Genomic DNA, 19,308 nt, shown 5'->3' on the forward strand with positions numbered 1-19,308 from the left:
CGAATATCGTGTGTGTACCGCGAGAGTGCACGGGTGTCGCGAAGTAATAAATACCCGGTGAGTCGGGTGAGTCGAATCCACGAGGGAACAGGGCTACTAGTACTAACTTCTTCTCTCGCTATCTAGCCTAATGATAATGGGATAGTGTGGTGATCTAATGTGCTGAAGAGATGAACACCGGAGACGAATATGCAAGGGTAAAATGGAAGGAGAATCTCAATCGAGTAAAAAGTGGGGTATTCGGGCAATGCTCCCCCTAGGATTCAGGTACTAGGTACCGGATAAGCAAAGTGTTTCTATGATGAGTAAGTTAAGTCGTGGAAATCTAAACATAATTGGGTCTATCTCTAGATCACCGATACTAGTCCCCCTACGAGGTCCCGGTGGAGAAATCGCTCAATCTCAACACCTCACACCACATATGACCCATAAAAGCACTCTAGGGATTCCAAACTGTGTATCCAATTCCCAAAGATTAATCCAACCCTAATTCCCGGCGAAGGATCCTAACCCCCTACAAGGTCCCGCGGAGAAATCGAGCAATCTCACGCCTCCCACCAAATATGGTTGCATAGAGCTTAGGGAATGGAGATAGAATACACCAATCGGAGGGGAAAGGGGACACTTCACTATCTCATGACTCACCCTCTCAACCCTCTTCAATCTTGAGGTTTTAACCCTAATGGAGATCTCTCTCCCACCAAGGCAACAAATCATGCAAACCAAATAACCATAAGATCAATAAGGCAAGCAAGCATTAAACAATCAAGAATGAAACTTAATCAAACTCGGATTAAATAGAAACACAAAGCAAATCCACAAAAGATGAGAATCCTAGGGTTCACAAGCCCAAATACCCTCTAGGGTTTTTAGCCCTCCATGGAGCAACATACAAAACACACCATCAATGAATGAAAGTACATTAAAACCATAGAAATAAACCCCCTTATATATGAACCGATGGCTTTGATGGAGAGCTTTGGCGTCTTGAAAGACCCACTCCGAAGCTAGGTTCACGGTGGCTTCCCTTGATGCTATGACGGAGGAGGAATCGATCAAAGTTGGTGACGAAGCGCCTCAAAGCCGCAAAGACCTCCTCTCCAAACCCCTAGCCGTCTCACCCCTCAAGTGCCGCATAAAAGATGAGAAAGAATAGGGCAAAAGCGGCTATTTATAGGGCCTTAGATCGCGTCATCACGTGCCCTCACGCGCCTGTGTGGATTTTCCAGCGCCGCGTGAGGGTGCGCAGAATTTCCCGCGGGCGTGAGCGATGAATTTTTGCTACGGGTGAAATTGCTGCAGTGCTTTTCACAAAACGCGATCCGAACACTCTTCTCTTAAGGCCACATGTCCGGGCACACGTCCCATGTGGTAGGCTATAAAACTTTTTCTTCATCGACGTATCTTTGAGAGGTCTTGCAATCTTCACAAAGAGAAGGAATATGAAGATGTGGCTGCTTTTGTGCCCTTCCAAATAGTGAATTGACTTGAATCTTCTTAGAAGTTGGCACACATCTCCACGTTTATGAGCTGCCTCGGTGTCTTGATCCTGAATTGAACAAGAACTCCCAACATTGTGTCTTTATAGCCTATCCTTTGCTTCCTTTTTACTCTTTAAAGCATTCACAACCTATATGCATAAAAGAACACCAAATACACAATATGAGACATAAACCACAGTAAAAATGATGCTCAATGCATGTAAAACATATATAAAAATATGTCTACTCAAGCACTTATCAAACTATTTGGTCCCTAGTGCAATGGCTCATTGGTGGTTTAAGATAGCTTCATCAACTCATCTATTATGAGGACTTAGAAAGTTATTCTTATGGATTATCTTGTATTTTATTCTCGTTATTTGATATTATACTGCTCTTCCATGAGGAGCTAAACTTCCTTTAGTACTTAGGCAAGTGAACAGTAGAACTATTAACATATTTATAACACATATCATTATTATTTTGATAATATTATATAATTTATATTTTTTATTATTAAGAATAAAATCAAGTTATAAATATGATTTAAGTTTCGAGCCAAAATCTAATCGAAATGGAATTCTTTGAAAATAAATCTATTTGATTTTAATTTTGAGCTAAATTGAGTTTTTGAAATTAAAATTCAGCTAAACTCTAACATTCTAGGGATCTCTCTCATACAAGGCTTTGGAGGTGATCTCTCTCATCACTAAAGCCACCTATGACTACACAACATTCTAGGGATCCTAATATTGACTAACCCAATTCTCTAGATTAAACCAATCCTTTTCTTAAGGCAATCAACCCCTAATCCCTACAAATCTCGGAAGTGATCTATTTGTTCACTAAGGCCCCTATGATTGCATTATTCTCAATGGAATTTGGAGATAGGGTCGATCAAATCAGACAACAAAAGGGGACAAGCCTTCTACCTCAAAGCTCACCCTCTACTTCCTTCAACCTTAATAAATCTAACTTTAGTGGATTTCTCAACTCGTCACTAAAGTGATGGGACATGCAATCAAGTTCTCGTTATAATTGATTACATAGCAATAAGAACGCAAGGTTAAAACTCAAAATTAATCTCAAATTAAAAGACAAAGGTTAAATCATACAAGTAAACACAAATTATAATAATTTCTTATATTTTGAGTTATCAAGCTAAATTTGATGAAGTTCTACTTGGTTAGAACATCATAAATATGAGGCGAATTTGATGTTTAGTGGCTATGCTCAAATTGCTCACAAATAGCTTAGATCAATTGACAACCTTATTTCTATGTGGTCAAAGAGACATTTATAACATGATTTTTAATTAAAGTTGAAATTGTTATTTTAATTTATGAAGGATTGGAAAATTTGAATTTATCATGTAAAAATGTGTTGAGCTCTTGTTTACAAATTAGTAGGATATTAGATGTTTGAGTTGGTTAATCATAATGTAGCTACAAAAACAACCTTGTTTCATTTAGATTTTCTTAACACTCAGTTCTCATGAGGAAACAAAATGAACAAATTGGGTTATACAAGAGTCTTCTTTCTAACTCATTTTTTCCAATCATAGGCTATATGACTTAGTATAACTGCCAAACCATTGAGTTCACATTCTTCTTGCTAGGTAAAATGAAAAAAAAATGTCATTAAATGCTTTATAATGTAGATCTATTGTTAAGGAAAAAGAAAAAGACAATAGGAAAAAAACTAAGGGATGTTATTTCCAAGAAAATCAAAATTATAGCATTATAGTATTATTTTTTTAATAAAGCCTATCATATGAGAAAGTTAATATGACTATAAGTACCAAAGTCCTCAAACTAGATGGTTGTCTTGGCAAGAAATATTGTCTCAAATAACACAAAAAGGCACATAAGAACATTTTCTATAATGATAGCAAATGCATTAGCTCATACATAAATTATGCTTTGAGAGTGATGTAAAGCTATGGTAGAAACAAATTTGAGATTTGGGATATGTGCATGGTAAGTGATGTTATACAAGCATTTTTGATATTGAATAATAAGAAAACCCCTAATTCAGTATGGAATAGATTAAAATGGATAATTTTTTATATGAAAATAAGTCACTTTATGTATAATTTCATACAAATAATTTATGAGCGAAAATTGGAAGTGTTTAGGCGGTGAATATCTAACACAAATTTAAGTTTTTACACAATAGATGGAAACTATGTATAAGCGAGCACTTTTTATGAGTGTCAAAATTGAGACGACTCATTTGAGTAATGAAAATTTAAGTTGTTTTCAATCAAATTAAACACATACGTTAAAATTATCAATAAATGATAAACATGTACAAAGGAATATCAATATTTGTATTAAGATATTTGTGCTAATTACTCCGTTATATCATACTTGAGTATAATACTTGTCTGAATTCCTAAGAAAACTATTGCATTACAACTCCCTAAACATATCAAGTGACATTGAGGGGCATGTGTAACATTTTTCCATTATATAATTCACATACATACAATCTTCAATCCTTTATGACATTAATAGTCACAAATTAAATTAATCTATCAAAGTAAAAAGTATTCATAAATTTATTGCAAAAAAGAAAAATAAGAAGTAGAAAAGACCTATATGTCCATAACATCATCTTCCCCACAAATACAAGAAGATGTGTCATTTGTATCACCTTTGAAGACAAAGTTACCTACCCATTTCTACTCCATTTTTAGTGATTCCAAGTTCTATGGATTTCTCAACTAGCCTACTACAATGTCCAATCCAAAAACCAAGACAAACCAACCCTCATTTCCACCAATTCATCAAAAACCATTTCAAACTCACAAAAAAACATGCTCATGACCAACCATGATTCAAAATCAAAATTCTCTCCAACCACATAACCAAATGAAACAAAACCAATCCCACTCAAAACCTATGCTCCATATCTTCAATATAAAAACAATCCCACAAAATTCCAATAAAAAATTCCCAAGTTATTCAAGTAACAAATGAAGGCAAAAGCACACCTCAACCCCATTTGATCCCCCCTCCATCACATATCTATCCATCCCACACTCACCATTCAACCCTTCACAACCGTCGATTTCAAAGCCAATCCAACGGTCTAAATTCAAAACTATCTCCAAGCAATCCTTGAGGACACCTGATAGCCAATCAGAACGCAGCAGTGACATAATATATAAACATAGAGGTATCACGGTGCTCACGCCACGCTCGTCGGCTCGCTCTCCTTCTCATCCTCAAGCCCTAACCCTAATCCCTCCTGCAAAGCTTATCGCCATGGCGACTGACGAGACCATGGCCACAATCGCGGACGAGCCGGCCCCAAATACAGGCCCAGAGGCGGCCGCCGAGGAGCCGAAAGCGGAGCAGAAGAAGGCCAAGGCTTCGAAAAGAGCCGAAGCCTCGCAAGCCTCGAAGCGCTCCAACCCATCCTCCTTATCTGGAGGTAAGATCTATCTCTTCATCTCTTTTGTTACTTTTGGTCTTCTTCTTCTTCTTCTCCTTCTCCATTTGTTGATGGATTCTAAGATTGGTTTGCAGATGATTACTGAGGCAATCTCGGCATTGAAGGAGAGGTCTGGGTCTAGCCAGTACGCGATCGGGAAGTACCTCGAGGAGAAGCACAAGGATAAGCTTCCGGCGAACTTCAAGAAGCAGTTGCTGTATCAGCTGAAGAAGCTCGCCGCTGGCGGAAGCTCGCCAAGGTGAAGAACTCGTACAAGCTCCCCGCCACCAGAGCTCGCCCTAAGCCGCCGACGAAGAAGCCGGCTGCTTCTCCAGCAAAGCCCAAGCTGAAGGCCAAGCCGAAGCCGAAAGCAGCCGTCGCCGCATCCAAGTCCAAAGCTGCTAAGCCTAAGGCTAAGCCTAAGCCCGCCGCCGTGGTGACCAAGTCGAAGTCCAAGATGGCTCCGGCAAAGCCCAAAGCCAAGCCAAAAGCCGTCGCTTCTACCGCCGCCGCTGCTGCAGCTAAGGCGAAGCCGAAGCCGAAACCTAAGCCAGCAGCAGCAGCAACAGCCAAGCCAAAGCCCAAGCCTGCTGCAGCCAAGCCGAAGGCGAAGCCTAAACCAGCGGCTAAGCCGAAGCCGTCTGCAGCTGCCTCACCTAAGCCGAAGCCAAAAGCCCGGTCTGGTCGGCCAGCCAAAGCCGCCAAGACCTCGGCTAAGGATACTCCTGGCAAGAAACCCGCTGCATCTGTTGGCGAAAGCCGAAATCGAAGCCAGCCGTGAAGCCCGAAGCAGGCGGAGCCGGCTCCTTCGAAGACAAGGAGCAGTTCACGAGCAACCCCATTGAGGAAGGTGCCGGCGAGAAAGGCCAGAAGTAGCCTCAATAGATATAGGGGTTATAATGGTCTTATTACAGTCAGTTCATAGGGGTGGTACTCATTGTAAATTTGATGAACTAGCAGGGTGGTATTATGCAGCTTATTATTGGGCCAGAAAATGAGAGCAAAATTGTGTTAGTTTGCAACTCACGTTGTATTTTTTCTTCCTTCGTTTTTAAATAGTTTTGATCTTTTATTTGTGTTATGTATTTTAGAGTTGAGAGAGTGAAGTAGTGGGGTTACTGGTCGCATGTGAGTTGTCCCATGTGTTGTGGGAATGGAATTAGCTGGGAATTGTGAAGAGCTTTGATGGTGGGAGAAGGGTTGTTTTGGGATTTTGTTTTAAATTTTATGTTTATTTTGTTTTTACTGGTTCAGTGGTTTGAATATGAGTGTGGCTTGTTTGTCTTCGCAGTTGGGCATACATGAAAAGAGTTCTTATAATTTGCCATGAAACATGTTTGGACCATTGTTAAATGTTGTATTTGTTAGTTCTGTTTGTGTTTTTGGGGAAAGAGGAGCGGGGTGAATTCACAAAGACCCAGGATGTGCTCGGTGGAATAAATGAGAATGTGGCTGTGTTTATGTGGGCGTTTGAACTACTCATATATAATCACTATTTATAATTTTAAAAAATGTGTTCTCAGCCGAGAATTGAACTCTTACCGAGTGGTGAGAGTTTTATTGGTGACTCGTATACCAATAGATTCAAAAATCGTTGGCTAATTTTTCTGTTTATGTTATGAATTGTTAAATTTTATATGTTGCTTGTTAGTATAAGCAAAGAATGATCGATACAATTATGCATATTATAATTGTGCTTGATACAATTATGCATATTATAATTGTGCTTAAACATATGCATATTACAAATAGCATGATTTGCTCAATTCTCTTACCTTGTTTTTATAATATATAAATAAGGTTTCAAATTCCCATAAAGTAAATGTTCAATTTTTAAACATTTTTTATTTTGGTTTCAGAGCTGGGTGGAGGCCAAAGTTCGCCGAAGTTCTTTGAAACACTTGGAAGGTTTGTCAAAGGCTCCTGTTTTTGACAAGTTCAATCACAGGTTTTATGCTATGATCATCTGTTTTTTATAATTTTTTTTTGGTTATTATAATTTTTTTTGGTTATTATAAGACTATTTTAAACCCAAAATTTTATATTTGGCGTTTCATATAGTTTTTAGAAATATTTTTCTCCCTCCATAATTTATATGTTTATACTATCAACAAATTTAATATTTTTAAATTTTTTTCACTTTCAACTATTGAATTTATATATTATAATATTATAATATAGTTTTATCTTTAATATTTTTTATAACTATTTATTAAATATAAAATAAAATCGGATTGATAAAAAATATATTATTAAAAATCTACTCCGCAGGTGGGTTATTTACACCAACTCGGAGCAAGGTTATCAGACCCAGTCCGGGTATTGACCCTGCCAAACCAAGGGGTCAAGGGTAGATGGGATTGACTGGGTCGAAACGGAGTCAATAATAAAATATTAAAAAATTTATTATAATGATTAATAATGATAAAAAATAATATAACTTATATTTTAATAATTAAAAAAATTAAATAAATATAATATTTAAAATTTTAATTTATATCTTTGTTTATTTTTAAAATATCTCAAATTTGATTAAATTTAATATTTAAAATTTAAGTCTTATATATATATATTGATTTTTTAAAATATAAATATTTTAAAAAACCTAATAATTTTATAATCTCTCATCAAGTCCCAAGATCACAAGTTCCCAACTCTTAAAAAAAAAATTAAAAACAAAAATTCTGGGTACTCATAAAAATTTAAAAAAACAAGAATTCTCTCACACACAGCCGCCCGCGATCCTTCTCACTCTCACACACACTCATAGCCGGGTTTCTCTTTTTTGCCGCCGCCCTCACTTTCTCTCACCAGTCACCACTACCCTCACTTTCAAGTAATCCGACCAGGTCAATGATTTTCCGGGTAAAACAACCGGATCACGGTTGAATTTGCCGAGTTATCGATTTAACACCGGGTCTCTTTACACCCGGTTCAAAGGGGCATGCCCGGACCGGCCACATGGCCAGTTTCCGGTTTTTCCTGTTGAACCGGGCGGTCCGGTCTGGGTCTGATAACCTTGACTCGGGGCATATAACATTATTGATAAAGAAAAAGTATAAACTTATAACATAGGTTATTAATTTAATTAAAATATGAAATTATAAATATAAATTTTATAAAAAAAATAGAAAAACAAAATTACAAAATTACAAAAAAAAGAAAACAGAAAAAAAACAGAAATAAAACAAAAATAAAAAAATATAAACTTAAATTGTTAATTAACTTAACTTAATTAAAATAGAAAATTATAAATATAAATTTCATAAAAACAAAAAATAGAAAAAGAAAAAAAAAACAGAATAAAAAACAGAAATCAAAACAAAAATCAAAACAGGAAAAAATAATGCTTGTATAGAGGGAGCGCAATATCCTGCGGCCATTGCATTAGACCATCTCCAACCCATGATCCCAGAATTTTTTTATCCCAAATCCCAGATTTGGTGCTTTACTACGAGAATTTTTACTCGATACCACGAAATCTAAAATTTTATTCCAAAAAGAATATTCTTATAATATTCTTTTCATATATTATTTTCTTATAACAACCACCTTCTTCATCATCAAATCCATTTGGAAGCTATTTCGATAATATAGGCGGGAGTGTTAGTGATTTACCAGAATATTAATTTTAATTTAATTAGTTTTTACATTGTATTAGCTTTTATTAAGGTTATTTTCAATAAAATTTCAATTATTCATGTTTTATAAATTTATTATATATTAATAATTATCAATTTTAGTTATTAATTAGATAATAATTATAATTGATTATTAATTAATTACACACAAATTAATATTATAAATAACTACTTATAATTATATTAATGGAATAATAATTTTATATTTTTCATTACAATAATAAAAACAATAAAAAATAAAAATATAATTAAAAAATAATGTGGGACCCCAAATTTGGGGTTGCAATAGTTTGACCCCAAATTTGGGGTTGCACTATTGCAAAACCCAAATTTGGGGTGGGATTTGGGTGTGGGTAAGGTTGGAGATGGTCTTAGAAAATAGATTTGGGGGAGGATTAGTGTTGGATTGAAGCACCCCTGCACCAAATCTGATTAAAAATACTTAATATAAGGGTGTGTTGAAAATGGCGTTTGGACATCTATATTTGTAGATTTTCTTCAAATTTGGCGCAGGTGTTACTTCAACCTAGTGCAACAACCTACTCCAAATTTGAAATATGGGCACAGTATAACGCCCAATATCTTGCGCATTATTTTTTAATATTATTTTTTCAGTTTTGATTTTGATTTTTTTAAATTATGTTTTTCTATTTTTGATTTTTATAAAATTTATATTTATAATTTTATATTTTAATTAAATTAATAACTTATAAAAACACTCGATTTGAACAATTTTTTGGTTATTACAAGCAAATTAAGGACAAATGAGCTCATATTGCACTTCCCAATGCATTGATTAAACATTTATGGTTTCCCTATGGAAATAAAAAAGATAATTAAAAACTTGTGTGCTACTTTAGTTTTCAATAATATTTTGTTTTTACTCATGGTGCTTTTTTGCATGTTGTGTTTTTATTTAGTAATTAATGTAATGTTTGTATTTGTATTTATATTTTTATATCAATCAAATTTTCTTTTATATTTAATAAATATTCATAATAAATATAAAAATTTAAAATTTTATTTTAAATAGTATAATATTTAAATTAAATGGTTAAAAGTGAAAAATATTTAAAGATGATTAAATTTGTTGATAGAATGAATATATAAATTGTGAAATGAGAAGAATATTCTTAGAATATTTTATTTTAGAGTTAAAAATAGAGATGGTGGTTGGAGAAACTTTCATTGTAAAAGTTATCTGTTTGAGTATTGAAGCGCTAAATATAGAATTTTGGGTTGGAAATAGCCTTACCATGGATTTTTCCATTAATGATGTATTTAATAGTTCAAACTATAATCTTTGAGCTGAAAAATGTGTAGGTTTTATAGGAGTTTTTTTTATTTGTTTATTTCATCTGATTGATAAAATTCATATAAATTAAGAAAATTTGTTAAAGTTTGTAATTTAATTTTTATCAAAAATTTTATTAACTTTATACGATTATTTTTATTTAAAATATGATTTAAGATTATCTAGTTGAATATAATTTATTAAAAATTGTAGATATAAAAGGTAATTTTTTTTTAAATATTTAATATTTTAACAAATTTTTTAAATAAACAAGTAAAAATAACAAAAGAATCTCTAAACTGAAACAAGTAAAAAAGGACTAAAGGGAGTAGTTTTTATTTTGAATTATGGTTGGTGAGTTTCCAATATATTCTAAAAAAAATAAAAATAGTGAGGATGAAGAAAAGTTTGACTAAACGTTTGGGAAAATGGGATGGTAAGAACCTTCAAATACTGACATGTGATACTAAATAAGAAGTAAGGGATATTTTGGCATCTCGCTATTCATGAATTTGGTGGTAAGAACCTTCAAATACTGACATGGTTTTTTACTGGTTTTTTGGTGGTTTGATGGCATTCATTAATTTGAATTGTATCGCCGCCTTCATTGCATGCAGCAACAAGCAAGACAAAAAATTCATACCAATATCTCTGAACTACAAGTCCTATGGGATAAATTAGCTTTTTGTGATTCTCTATGGCCTAATACAGAAGCTGCTAAAGTATAATATGATCTTCAAGATCAACAGTGTGTTGATTCTATTCAAAACTCTCAGCTTCATCTTAGTCATTTACCTAAGCTTGATAATGTCATCAAAGATTTAATTTTTGAGGAGACTTGGTTAATTACCCTTTGTGTTGAGCAAGAACCATCCTCAACAAATGCGGAGGTCGCACACCCTGCTGAGGGGCCGCTTTACAGAGGCAAGTGCTTTAATCTTTCTTCTCTTTTTGCTTGGAGTTAGAGGACTCGAATGAACTTCACATATACACAATTTGTTTTCCAAAACACTTCAATAATACTTCTTTGAGCTCTAAACAAAATTAATATGAAAAGTGCATAAACGGACATCGGTGTTACGAAAAATGCATGAAAGTGTACAAGATATGGCAATAAAATATAATGTATTTAGACACTTATCAAATATCCCCATAGTTAAGCATTTGGTTGTCCTCAAGCAAATAAACATGAAGAACAAGAGGAAATGATAAGTGGCTAAATACATAACCTCTTGGTCGGCTCAGAAATAAGGAATACAATAGTCAATGTAAAACTAAAAATGCCAAGCATACAACCACTAAAGAAAGTTTTGAAACATTCAACGACAATGTTTCTCCATATGAGTGTCTCTACTATCAGCCTCAGGCCTATCATATGCTCAAAGTCTTTAGCACTGTTTGCTTTGTTCTTCTTTAACTAAATTAGAACCATGGGTATGACTTTGTTGTTTTCTAGGATATAACATTGAACAGAAAGGCTATTGTTGTTGGGATCCTACTTCCAAACATCTTTGAATCTCATGTCATGTCACCTTTTAGGATCATAAAATGTTTTTCTCAATAATTCCATTTATAGGTGACAAACTGCTGCATCTTTTATTTCTAATCATACTGTTCCTCTTTGTCTTGATAAAGCTTCTGCAGGTGATAACTTTTCTCCTACATACCAACCTCCCGAGGAATCTCTTTTAGCAGTAGAGCCGGTAACATTATCTTCTTCTATTATATCTGCTACTAATCCTCCACCACTTCGTTGAACCACTCATGTAAGCCCACCTTTTGTTTTTCTTTGTGACTATATTTGTTCTACCACTATACCTTCCAAACCTTGCACCTATTGTGGTGCTAGTTCTAATTCTCTTTGGTAGCAAGCAATGACAGAAGAACTTTAAACACAAGTCAATCAATATACCTGAGATGTGGTTGATTTGCCTTCTAACAAATCTATAGTTTGATGCAAATGGATTTGTAATTAAAGACTTGCAAAAATAGTTCTATAGAGTTATATAAGGCTCAACTTGTTACCAAAGAATTTAGACATGCATATGGAATTGGCTATGAAAAAACCTTTGCTCCAGTAGCTTATCTTAATTTTGCTTAAAGCCTTATCGCTATTGCTATCGCATAACAGTGGAAATTGTTCCAAATGTGCATTAAGAATTCCTTTCTCAATGGCAATTTATTAGAGGAGGTATACATGCAGCCTCCTCCTGGATATGGTTATTCTCCTCGTAAAGTTTATCGGCTACGAAAGGCTCTTCATGAACTTAAACAAGCAACTCAAGCTTGGTATTCAAAGTTCAGTAGTATTGTTTCTTCAATTTGGTTTTAATCAAGGCTCATGATCATACATTATTTATTTGGAAGACTACCACGGGAAGCACTGGTTGCTTCCCCGCAAGTCTACGGGATCGCCAAGTAATACCTCGTGTGAAGACACGAGGATCGTATTCCACGGGGCTAACGATCTCCTATTACTCCTTCTCAAACTATTATCTAGCCTAAGATCTCAAGTGATCGAATTTACTCTACTAGAAGCAATTAAAACTAAAACAATATTTCCAACAAATTAGATAAAACAAGCAATGAGCAAGCAAGAGAATCAATGTAATGCAAAGGCCTATGGATGTGGATCCCCTTGAGAGGGGTTATCATGAAACATGGATAATGATTAAAAGATGCAAGGGCAAATTGGGCCAAGAAATTTCCAGATTAGAACAACCCCAATTTCTCGGTGATTGAACCCTAATCCCATACAAACATTGATAGGAATTTCTTCCAAATCCACGTTCCTACGATTGCATTAAGTACAAGGAAATCACAAATAGGAGTAAACCTACTCTTCTTCGGCTTAACCTAACATGGAGGGCTACCAACACCCAATTTCTCGGCGTGATGATACAAGTATCCCCTTATAATCCATTCACGATTTAATACATGTGAGCAAGTTACATCTACATGCATCACTCATAAAAGAGCTACGGATTTCTCCTTAGTGTAGCACTTAGCATGAAAACAATGGATTAAATCTCAAAATTACCCAAGCATGGAATTAACAAGTAATCATCCAAAACACATGATAAAACCCCCCAAAGTTCACCAACACCCGGTGGCCTTGGGGGTCTAGTGTGTCATCATCCCACAACAAGCAATACAATCAAGCAAAACATGAAACAAAAGCATAAATGACACTCCCTAGATGAAATGATGGAGGAGGAGGTAGAGAATGTGCCGAATGATGCTTCCCCCACCAAAGGAATGCCAAATGATGCTTTCTCTAGCCGCGGGTCTCCTTCCTTCGAATCGTGGTAGGTCTCCCTTGAATGATGTTGTCTTCTTGCCTTGAGAGTCTTGGACCTTGGCCTTGAATGATATCCTAGCTTCCTTGCCCTTCTTTTCCTTCCCAAGGTCGCCCAAAGCCTCTCAAGTAGTCTCTCAAAATATGTCCAGAAAAAGTCCCTTCTTCTACCCTAAAAGTCATCTTTTATACATCTCAAAAGCATATCTGAATTGGTGTAGAGAGGTCGTATGGGGGTCGTCAAGGCACTTAAATAACCTATATTCGCATTCCATACGGGGTGCATCACGGGGTCCATACGGCCTCCATAAGTCCCTCATACTGGGTGGTATAGGGGTGGTATGGAAATCTGGGCAGACATCTTCAAATCATTCCGATTACATGTGCATACGACCCCATCTTGGGTGGTATGGGGGTGGTATAGTATTGTTTTTTCTTCTCTTTTCGTCTAAATGATATCTTCTTGTTCTCCATGGCTTTCTCATGCCCTACAAAGCAAATAGTAGATGATTAAGCGCAAAACGGGCATCAAACCTCACAAAATACATGCAAAGTGAATACGATATATATATATATATATATATATATATATATATATATATATATATATATATATATATATATATAGAAAATACCAACATTTGAGACACTTATCAAATATCCCCACACTTAGCGTTGCTTGTCCCCAAGCAAACCACTCATGAAAAAAACAAAGAGACTAAAAAGTGGCTAAATGCACTACCTCTGGCTCAAGCAAATATAAGATTCCAAAAGCAATGGACAATGATACATAGATGTTGAGTCATAGTCAATAAGCATAATAAAAATATCCTGTCTCATCCCTTATATGTCTGTGCCGTGTAAGTGAATTTTATATCTCATTTTCCTTGATCCGGTCTAGCCTAAGGACTTCAATTAGTACAGCTCTAGATGCTAATCACTCCACATACAAATAATACTAAGCCATAAACTATTAAGTGTTACTTCAATGGCCAAGTAAGATCCCTCTAAATCTTTAGCTTGAAACTGAATCCTCTTTCTTCTCAAAACCTTAGGTAGGTACTCAAAAAGATCATCAGGGTTTTTTTTATTTTAATTTCATCATTCATTTCTTTGTTTCGAGACCGACTAACGTAGACTGCACCAACATCATTTTGAAATCTTTCTGGAGGGTGCACATGCTGGTTAGGCACAAGAGCCACCCAACTACTCGATTACAGTCTACATAGACACATTCATGCTCAGTAGCTGAGGAATATTGACATAGACTCATTCTTTCACATTCACCTAGATCACATCTTTAGAGTACTCTACATGACACAAAACTAGGATTAACTCAACAAGACTTAGAAGTTCTTAAGAGTCCATTGAAGGATAGAACTTAGTATTCTAAAGCCAAGTACTCAAAGTAGTGTGTTAAGCATACAAGAGAGTTAGAGTAGTCACATTGGCTATTCCCAGGGCATCGACAAAAAATTCAGTGCACATGACAATACTAGGGGTAAAACAGGATTCACTAAATTATAAAAAACAAGTAACTCACATCAATCATTAGTCCAAGCTAAAAGAATCTTCTTACAAGAATGAACAAAGCCATCATAGGTAGCACTAGCATGTAACAAATGGTTCTAATACATGAAAGACACCCATCCCCATACTTAGTGTTGTACATTGCTCTCAATGTACACTAATCATGAAAAACATGTGAGATCAAGCAATGAAAATAATATAGGAGGGTGAAAACGAACTTCCCCGGTTCAACTTGTGCTTGTCATGAGGAATGACTCGACAAAAGGTGTGGTGAGCAACACATGTCTCATCCGACCTCCATTAAAAATCAGAAAAGCTCACCAAATTCCCTCAATGCCCTGCAAGGCAAAAAGGGGACATCATCATTCCACAAAAATTTACCAATGCAAACACAAGGGAGAAACTAGGGAGATGTCAACAAAACATATAGATGAAAAGAAAATAAAGTTCGACAACACAAGTCGTAGGGTAAGAACCATGCCAACTCAACAAAATACAAAAATACAAAACAGAGCAAGCTAAAGTAGATAATGAGTGTCCATGCTCAAACGGGCTGCTACTCATCACAATCTGGTGCCGGTGGTGGTGGCATGGTGGCAAAAGAAGTGGTCACAGTGTGCGAGGATGAAGCATAATATGAGGTGATGAAACGGTGAAAATCCTCCTCGAGTCGACGCTGTCCCTCAATGATCTGGTGAAGCTGGCCATGAATCTCGCGCTGCTCCTGACACATACCTTGAATCTCTCCCTCAATCCCTCTTAGTCTCATGTCAAAATCAGGTAATGATGTAGTCTTTGGGGGTAGGGGACGAGGGAGTGTCCTCGAGGGCTCGACTTTGTGTGCTCTATCTCATGTATGTGGACTCGCTAGTGTCCCCTGGGGTGTGGAGTACGCCACTTACATACTCCCTCACCACCAAGCCTATCGCCCGTATGTGGGCCTTCCCAAGGGGTGCTGCACATCCTACAATGGTTATACCTCGAGTCTGCTCGAATAAATCCATGCCACGGATCAATCTAGTCATATAGGGCCCAGCAAATATAGCTCCTAATTGCACATACAATCCCTGGTGAAGAAATGCATCGGCAACAAGGTGGCCAAGATGAGTAGGGCACTGCTCAAAGATGCCATACATCGTGTAAAGATCAGACTATGTGACCACCCCCTTGCTATCAGCCCGACCCCAAATAGAACGAGAAATCAAAGCATGAATGTATCTGTGTGCCAGGTCTGTCATGCGTGAGGATTTTCGGGTCTGGTCACTACCTCCCAAGGTTTCCCAATAGCGACTTCTACTCACATCACTTGGGAAATCAAGCTTAAGACGGTCACCAAGCATCAAATTGATAACCTCATCATCATAGATTCCTAAATACTTGGCAAAGTCTAAGTAGTGTATAGTACGAGTTCTTCCAAAAGCTTGAAAATGGATGGTAACACATTTCCTATCCCACACGGATTGTGCATCTTGTCGTGCCTCAAAAGTACTCAAAACCTCCAAGGTTAATTGGCGAAAGGTTGGCTCATTAATGGCAAAAAGCTTATCCCAACAATTATGTGATAGCCACTCCTTGACTTGATTTTCTATCCTAAGGCTCTCCACAAGCCCCCAATCGATGCAACACAACGTCCCAAATGGTTTTGTCTTCAAGGTATCATATTTCTCTCGATGATGGGCCAACTTGAAGACGGGTTCATTCGGTGTAGATGAGGGTTCGGTGGTTCTTGGGCGTTTGGAGGCGAGTCTTTTAGTGTGAGGTATCCCTACAATGAAGATAAACCTTATTCAAGCTTATAGGGATTCAAGATAAATCAAAATAAAATACGAGAGATAGAGGAAACAAATGAAAAATCAAAATTTTGTGGTCATACGGCCGTATGATCACTATTCATGCGGCAAGAGTTTCCCCTATATTCATGGAATCGAAAATTTTTACATAAATTTGAATGAAAATCCATCCATGACATTCACATAATCCAAATTAAGCAAAATGCTAAAGAAATTCCACACAAAAGCTCCAAGAATGCACAAGAAATGATAAAACTAGGGCATTGAAAAAAAGCATACCCGATGAAATCTTGAGAAAACAAGCTTTAAACACGAGGAAAAAAACTACTAGATCAAAGTCTCCAATGGATGAAGAAGTTTTAGGAGAAAAATGAGGGATTTGGCCAAGAAATGAGTGAGAAAGAGAGAGAAAATCGGTGGAAAGATGAGAGAAATGAGAGAATGGAAGAGAGAGAGAGAAGGGTGCTTAAAGGCAAGAACGCCCCATCGGCCCCGTATGGGGGCGTGTCCGAGAGGCACTCTCGGCCGAGATCTGAGCATCTTAGACGACCCCGTATGGGGGCCGTTTGGGGGACGTCTGAGATGCCATAGAGCCACTGGATTGGCTCTGTGTTCATCTCAGACGGCCTCCATCGCCTCAGTATGGCCCGTATGACTTTTAAAAATCACTCAAAACTTTGAAATCCTACTTCCAAATGATGTAAAAAAATGAAATAGCAAGCTTCAAGACTTATCCAAAAAAATGAATAAAATGAATAAAAGCGATGATCTAGCTACGTGAAATGACACCCAAAAATATGAGTTTCTCAAGAAGTTGCACAAATAAACCACAATTAAAAGCGATGAGAACAATGTGCCAAGTGTGTGAGCATGAACTTATTCAAAAACAAACATGTCTAAGAAATAAAAAAATTGAAATGAACTAAGATCTAAAATACGAAAAATGCAAGAAAAAGCCCGAGATGCTTGGGTTGCCTCCCAAGAAAGCAGCTTGTTTAACGTCACGAGCATGGCGTACCTCATTCCTTACCTCATGGGAATTCAAAGAGTTTGAAGCCAACCCCCAATTTTTGTGTAGTGTTGGTTCTTCCGATAAATTCGAGTGACAACATTGAAAAAGTCCTCGAATTGGTCATGAGTAGAGAGGGGTGAAAAATTTTACCTTTCCTCCTTGAGGTGTGGGGTGATGAAGCTTGGTACCTCTCTCTCCCATGAATCTCCCTCCACATTTTCTTCACAAATGATTCTTTTTTCTCTTTTTCCTTAGCATTAGTACAGGATACCTTCTCTTTTGGTTGCTTCATGTTGTGGATTTGAGGATGGTAGTGAGGTTCTTCTTGTTCTTCATTCTCCAACTCTCCCAAATACTCATCCAAAGGTTTTATCAAGAGCACCTACTGTACACAATCAGAAATCAACCTATCAGTTTCATCAATGAAGTAAAGTGTGTCATAATAATCTAAAGAATGTTTTGATAGCGAGCCCGACAAAGTGTACGCCCACTTCCTCTTCTCGACTCTTATCGTTAATTTCCCTCCTTTCAAATCGGTTAGGGCACCCGAGGTCTTTGAGGAATGGTCAGACAAGAATCAATGGTATCTCCACATCCTCATTGATGTCCATGATGACAAAATCCATAGGAAAGACAAATTTGTCCACTCGGACAATCACATCTTCAACAATCCCACGAGGTTTCCTTGTTGATCGATCCACCAATTGTAAGGTCATCCTCGTGGGCCTTAACTCATCAAGCCAAGTTTCAAATACATGGTGTAAGGCATGACATTTATGCTAGCCCCGAGATCAGCTAGAGCATTTTCTTGGACTCCTCCTTCAAGCATGCACGGGATTATGAAGCTTCCCGGATCTTTCAACTTTTGTGAGAGCTTCTTTTCTAAAATGACCGAGCAATTTCCTGTAAGTGCAACCGTGCCTCTCTTCCTCCAACTTTCTCTTGTTCAGTAAGGAGCTCTTTTTAAAAACTTGGCATATTTTGGCATTTGAGTTAATGCTTCAACTATAGGGATGTTCAAGTGGAGTTGTTTGAAGATGTTGATGAATTTTTCTGAAAGTGAACATCCTCCTTGTCATGCTTCAATCTGGTTGGATAAAGGGATAGGAGGCTTGTACTCGAGATGATTTTGAGCCGTTCTTGTTGTTGCGACTTGTCATTTCTTCCTTGATTTTTATCTTCACTATTTTGTTCAACTAGCTTGGGGTCTTCCCCAGAGGCTACCCCACTTTTCTTGACACTTGGGTCAGCTTCAACCCTTGTCTCCACTTGCCTCCCACTTCTAAGGGCAATGGCCTTTCAAGTGCTCCCTTAGATTGTCTTCCGTGTTACTAGGAAGACAACCTAAAGGACGCTAAGAATTTGCTTGGCGAGTTCCCCTACTCGATGCTCAAGTGATTTTACAGAAGCTTGGAGGTTTCTCAAAAGCTGAACCTATCTCATTAGAGCTGTTCGGCATCTTTGAGTGAGTTGAGCATTTACCTTGCCAAATTGTGCATCCATGCTACTAGTTAGGCTATTGAACCTAGCATCAGTACTGAGCATGAACTTGGCAAGGACCACTTCAGTGGTAAATTTCTTCTCAAAAGCCGGTTGTTGAAATTGAGATCCTTAGGGTGGTGCAACTCTTTGGTGTTGGCCTTGGTTCCATGCAAAATTTGGGTGGTTCTTCCACCCCGGATTATGAGATTGAGCTATATGGGTTCCCTTGATTTTCGTTGCCTCCCAATGTAGTCGAAATTCTTAATGGAAGCATGGAGGAGCTAGCAATTGGACATTGGGCTTGCACCATGCCCGTGCAAGTGCTGAGCAATACGTAAC

At 36.9% G+C, this 19,308-nt stretch overlaps 1 pseudogene; it reads left to right on the forward strand.

The window, feature by feature from the left end:
• The first annotated feature begins 4,664 nt into the window (after positions 1-4,664).
• Positions 4,665-6,167, forward strand: LOC120257352 (annotated as a pseudogene).
• The last annotated feature ends 13,141 nt before the right edge of the window (positions 6,168-19,308 follow it).

This window comes from Dioscorea cayenensis, unplaced genomic scaffold (genome assembly GCF_009730915.1).
Source record: "Dioscorea cayenensis subsp. rotundata cultivar TDr96_F1 unplaced genomic scaffold, TDr96_F1_v2_PseudoChromosome.rev07_lg8_w22 25.fasta BLBR01002035.1, whole genome shotgun sequence".
NCBI classification, from domain to species: Eukaryota; Viridiplantae; Streptophyta; class Magnoliopsida; order Dioscoreales; family Dioscoreaceae; genus Dioscorea; species Dioscorea cayenensis.